This window comes from Theobroma cacao, chromosome 4 (assembly GCF_053813885.1).
Source record: "Theobroma cacao isolate CCN51 chromosome 4, ASM5381388v1, whole genome shotgun sequence".
Lineage (NCBI taxonomy): Eukaryota > Viridiplantae > Streptophyta > Magnoliopsida > Malvales > Malvaceae > Theobroma > Theobroma cacao.
In genome coordinates this window covers 2,083,240-2,089,723 of record NC_142642.1, presented here as the reverse complement: position 1 = coordinate 2,089,723, position 6,484 = coordinate 2,083,240, and the positions used below count along the sequence as shown (strand labels likewise).

Sequence of the window (6,484 nt, the reverse complement as noted above, 5' to 3'; positions counted from 1 at the left end):
AGAGGGTAACTCCCGGGGTAGTGTTAGAGCTCACTTCACGTCGAACCCTCACGTGAATGTGTAACTCGGCCAACACTAAGGAACGGCTTGTTTTCAAAACTAAAATGTGTTTCACATGTAAATATCTTAACAACCTTGGTGGACTCGGTTAGATGCCTCGGCCAAGGTATCCCCGAGGATTAGTTTTGGCTTGAGCCTTGCTTTTAATAAAAGTCAGAAGCCTTAACAATTGTTTTGGTAAATTATAAATATTTTATGGTTTAAGAAATAAATTGAAAACCTTATGAAATGGTTTGTAATATGTTGTTTAAACTTGCCTCCATTTTACTCGCTTTTAGATATTTATGATAATGTCTGTTTACTCATTGGGATTGCAAAATCTCACCCACCTCCTTTCCAAATATTTCAGGCTTGTGGTAGCTTGTGGATATCGATTTTGTCGAGGATTCCAGTTAACCCCTCTATCTCACAGACAGTAGGTTACTATCACCAACACTTGGTGTATTTAGGGGCCACTTGTCATTGTAATTATTATTGTACATTATAACTTTGCAAATTATTGTATGTATGAATTTATTTTACTTCTAAGTTACAAAAGATTACTTACACATGTTTCTATAAATATTGTTTTATATAAAAATGCTATATTTTTGTCTTTTGATTTACGTGAGCCGGAAACGACTGAAAATTGTTTAAACTTATATGTAAGCTTTGCGGGGTTCCGATTGGTATTCCGGGTAATGAGTATCAATCAAAACGTCACGATGGTTGTCATGGGCCCAAGAGAGGTTTCGGGTTGTGACATGTCCAACATATGGATTTTACCCAATATTATCATGGATAATTGAGAAAATTTAAGTGGTGGAGAGAGATTGCTTAATGGCTAAGTATGACGCATGGACCAATGGAATGGTGACATGTGTCAAATTTATATCCATTTATTTTTTTGGCTTAAAAATCAGCATAAAATTAGCCCATTTCTCTTCATTATGGTCGGCCATAGCAAGAACAAAGGAAGAAAAGAAGAACAAAAACCCTAGGTGGAAAAATTCAAGGGAAAAGTGTGAAAATTCAAGTAATCAAGCAATCAAAGGTAAAATTTCTTGATTTTGACTTGTGATCTACCTTTCCCATGCATTATTTTGCATTTTCCACAGTTGAATCACAAGATATCATGAAGGATTCACGGCTGACTGAATTTAGAGAGAGAAGATTTGATGATTTATTTGGTTAGATTTCAATGTATTTTAGTGTTTTTAGTTGATTAGTGATGTGTAACATGAAAATCAAGCAAGAAAAATTCATGTTCTTCCATCACCCATCATTGGCCGAATTCTCCATGTGGAATATTGAGGATGATTTTGATTTTATTTCAAGTGATTTGGTTAGGAATTAGTGATTTATGGTGTGAGAATCAAGTAGGGAAAATTATAGTGTTGATGCACCCACCATTGCCGAATTTCCCAAGAGAAAATGTGAAAATGATTTTGCTAGATTTTATGCTATTTGACTTGTGTTTGATGATTTGGAGTATTGGGAGAAAAATGAAATTATTTGGAGTTAAATTGGACGTATTGGCCAATTAATCGAGTGATAGATCGAATTAGGCCAATACCGTTTAATTTAGGTACACAATTGAATTTGTGTAGAACACCGTATTTGAACAATAATCCGAACAATTTGCATCCCATTTCATACCTTAGAATAAAGCATGAATTGGTTTTATAACAATTTAGCACAATGTAGTAAACGGCTTATTGTGCATTATGTCTAGATAGTGAGCATTCTGGCAAAAGTAAAGAGATAGTACCCGAGGATCAAGAATCAGAGTACTTGGAATTCGACTCCCGAAATAATGAGTAACCTTACTATCATCTTAATTATCTAAAGTGGTTTTTATCCGATTTTGTGATTTTATGAAAAATGAGTTTAAATGGTAAATCTTTATGTTTTATAAGCAAAATGTGATTAAATGAAAATGATTTTATATATTGTCTTGAAATTGAATGATGGTTTTGAAAATGGAGCAATTGGAGACTAAATTGTTGTGTTATAAATCATGGTTTGAATTGAATGGCTTATGATAATATTGGCATGATTGGTTGATTTGGTATATGTGATGAAAATGTTTGAACTGTTAATTTGCCTTGAGAGGCTGTAAAATAAAATAATTGCCATGTCATGCTATCGCAAATTTTATTAAATTGGTGAGTTATAAATTTGTCACTACAGTGGACGGGTTTCGCGGACCAGCCTACTAGTGGGGCACGGTAACCCTATTATATTCATACCTCAGTATGAGAGGTGCAGATGGATAACTCCTGAGATTAACACTTTAGAGTTCACTTCACGCCAAACCACCACATGAGGGTGAAGTCAGCCAACGCCAAGAAACGACTATGTTTTCAAAATAAAAACATGATATATGCGTACATAACTTTTTAACAGCCTTGGCGGACTCGGTTGGGATAGCCCTCAATCAAGGTATCCATAATAACTGAGTATGAGAATGATTTTTGGCACGAGTCAAAGTTTTAAGAAATTCATAAGCCATGTTGATTACTCGATTTATATGAATTGATTTTATTTGGTTGAAATGAGTTGAAAGGTGATAAATTACAGTATGTTAAACTATTTTATCTGTCTCCATTTACTCAGCTTTAGATATTTTAAATGGTATTTGTTTACTCACTGAGATTATATAATCTCACTACCCTCCTTTCCACCCATTTCAAGCTCAGGATAGTCGGTAGATAGCTCATTTCGTTGAGGGCTACAATTGGATTTGCATCGTCCAAACTGTAAGTTCACAGTCTTTCTTACTTTTAGTTATTCTAGGGCCCACTGGTTATTGTAAATTAAATTAAATACTCTGGCTTACTGTATTACAGTATGTATTATTTTATTTTGCTTTTACACTACAAAAATTATTTACGTATAACTCTAAAAATATTGTGTATAAGAAAATAGAATATTTTATTAAATATTTCTTTTATTTTTTTATTATATCCAAATAATCATAATTTCATTTTGAATGAAGGTTTTAGATGTTTAAACTTATTTTTGATTATGAATTATGTGTTTTGTACTCGTATACTACATTTTTAACAGATTTCTAGATTTTTGAAAAAAATGAACAAAATGCCCCTGTGAGAAAAAAATTGTTTTTCTATTGTTTTGATTTGAAAATAGTTTATAATCTCTCAAAACATAATTTTAGTGACTAATACTCACAGGGGAAGCAAGAAAAACTGAGTCTTGCGAGGTTTCGATTGACATTCGGAGTAATGAATGTCTATCGGGACGTCACGACGGTTGTCACGGGCTCGATAGGAGTTCCGGGTTGTGACAGAATTATACTAGATAAACCCGCTAAACATAAATTTAAAATATAATAACCATTTAAACTTTCTGCATATAAAAATAAATAAAAATAATTTAAAAAATCTCGTCAAACTATTGTCAAGTCACAAACATTTATTTTTGATTTACACTCATGTTTACAAAAACATCTTGGTTAATTTAGTTGTTAGGATTAACTTTGGTTATGTTCTTCTAGAAAATTATAGTCATGCAAAATATTGGTTGACTTAGTTGTGTCCCTTCCCTTCCTTTATTTAGGCACTGTTTTTTGAAAATATTGATGATTGGATTTGTAATTAGATTAAGTTGTTTCTATTTCACGTATAGTTTTTTTCATACATGTTCATGTAAACATTTTCTTTTAACTTGTTCTTATGTAGCTTTTCACGTGTACCTTTTCTCTATTACTTTATATTCGAGAACAAGTCTTATTACATTCAATTACTTCAACGGTCACATAATAAGTTTCTAATCGTTGCTCATTATATGCAAGAAAATCACCATTTTAATATCTATATAATGACTTACAGTAACGGTTACTCACATTAAAACTCTTCATAATAATGTCATTCATTATGCACATTAAAACCTATTCTTGAATAATCACCACTTCTGGCACTATATATAAAGCCTTCACAATTCATTTGGGGACCTTCTCTTCGAGGCTAAAGCAATCTCACTCATAGCTTTTCTCTCTCTAAATTCTTTCTCTAGCACTTTTCTACTTAGTGCTTTTCAGCTTCACTCTACTGCTCGCTTATTCTCTACTTATCCTCAATCATTACTCTACTATTCATCTATTCTCTTCCACTTGCACAACACTTAGTACTTCAAGAACTGTTCCAATCTTTCTCGCCGTCTTTTCTGATATATCCCTTTTACTTGTTTACAACGCTTTCTTTTCCTATCACAAGAACCCTAGCCCCTGTACAATTAACTAAATATTTTTGACAATTTGTAAGGAAAAGAAAGCAGAGAAGAGAAGAAATATCAACTGTAAATTTTTAGGTGCCTTGAATTTAATTTAGACACATTTGCATGACTAACTAATTTTTTTATTTGTTCATGTACTGTTTTAACTTTTCTGTTTTTAGGGTTTTTTTACTTAGATTTATCTAGAAATAAGGAAATTGTGATACTGTTATAATAGTTGACCTTTTTCTCCTTTTGTTTGCATTAAAATAGATTTTGTTTACATATCAAAACAAGCAACTGAATAAGACACACTTTACAACCAAAGGGAGTATATCAACCCTTTTTAATGTAGGCTTGCCAAAAGGTGAAGAAAAACATGATAATAGTGTACATTTGTGCAGCAATGGCCTAGGGCTTGGTAAAATAGTTCTACACATAGTAAACACGCAATCTAGGCCACCCTCATTTGCAATAACGATTCAGGTCATCACAAAGTTTAGAGTAATAGAATTGCTTGAAGTAAGTGTCATTGCATAACTTATTGAAAAACTGGGTAGCATCCACAAGACTCAGCCAGGTATAAAAAATATCCCTCTTGCAAAGTATGTCCATGTCGTTGGTGGTATCATTAAGGTTATCCAAGACCTTGGCGTAGCAAGTGAAAATAGAAGCACAATGCGGCAAACATTGCTCATACATGATCAGGTTGCGTAAGATTGTTTCTGTTGTCTCTTGAATTAGCAGGGATAGAATTTCAAGAGAACGGTCTCTAAACTTTACATCCAAGATGCTATCTGCTGCAACTTTCACGAATTTCACACCTGCCTCTTTGAGTTTAGTGACAGTTTGAATATGTTGCCACCCAGATCTTGGGTTGTTTTTTCTTTCTTCGAATGGTAAAACCAAGGATGACCTTAACAAATCAAGAATATGCTTGATATCTTGGTTAGCAAAAAGGTATGTTTTTATAGGAGGTGGATAAGATGAGAACTTGTTAACAAAGAAATGAAGGGCAAGTTCAATTAGGGACTTGGTTTCGAAAGGCACCTTGGTCTTTTCAAACAAGGTTTCAAGTACTAACTAGGGTATTTGGTTTTCTAGCAAAATCAAGTCATGATACAGATATTGGAGCATACAAGACAAAGAGAAAATTGGGTCATCTTGCTCTTCGGTGACCTCTCCAGTGTCCTTATGGAGTAGCTCAACAATGAAACAACCATCAAGCACCAACATCTTTACGAATTCATCACCCAGTTTTGCAACATAATCATCTTCTGCGTAGTAAGCACTAGCTTTTTCCTTAATCAACTTAATGGCACTAATGCAATCAATTAAAATTTTCTGTTGCTCAATCTCCTTGGCTTTTTCGGACATTATCTCCGGACTTGTAAATGTGATTACTCTGACAGGAAACCTTTCAAGTACTTGATTTTAATTTTCTTTATGACTACCAAATTCTCTTTTCCATGGTGCATAGGCCCAATTGAAAAGCAATTGAGGAGAAATGAGTTTTCTCTGTGCTTGAAAAGTATGCTTGGGGTTTTAAGGATGCGGCAGCTTGGTGCCATGGATAGATGATCATTCCTCAATTCAACATTCATAGAAGATACCACTAATTCAACATTAAGTGCAACAATGCTGTCATCTGATCTTCCAATTTGTTCCATTATTCTAGTCTTGTTGTTTTCTTTTCCAACTGTTTTTTCCTATTTAGCAGAATTCTATTTGAGAACTTTCATTTTTGGCTATAAAAAAGGCATGAAACAAACTTGAGAATTTGGAATTAACTTGCATACAAATAAGGAATGTGTTAACATGATACCTCAAGTTCAAAGAATGTGTTAATGTGTTAAGCATAATGTTATACAAGCAACAATGAGAATAAACAAAATGAGTAGAAGGACTTTATGATGTTAATAACATTGAAAGTAATCTTGAACAAGTGACATGGTTCACGGATTAGTTTTTCTTTGGGATGTTTTGGAGAGTTTGACTTGATGGCTTAGATTTGAAGATAATTAAGAAGTCTAATTCCTTTAAACCGTTTATAAAAATACAAGTGCTTTATTCCTCTTACCTTGTTATCTTATACTTTTTCCCTTTTGCCTTCTACTCAAGTTTCATTACATTATTAATGGTCATCTATTAGAAAAGTCACTACTTCAATGATCACATAATGAGTATCAGTAAATGTGACCCAATATGT

At 33.2% G+C, this 6,484-nt stretch overlaps 1 pseudogene; it reads right to left on the bottom strand.

Moving 5' to 3' along the window:
- Positions 1 to 4,611: 4,611 nt before the first annotated feature.
- Positions 4,612 to 5,945, bottom strand: LOC18600976 (UPF0481 protein At3g47200-like; annotated as a pseudogene).
- Between the last annotated feature and the right edge of the window lie 539 nt (positions 5,946 to 6,484).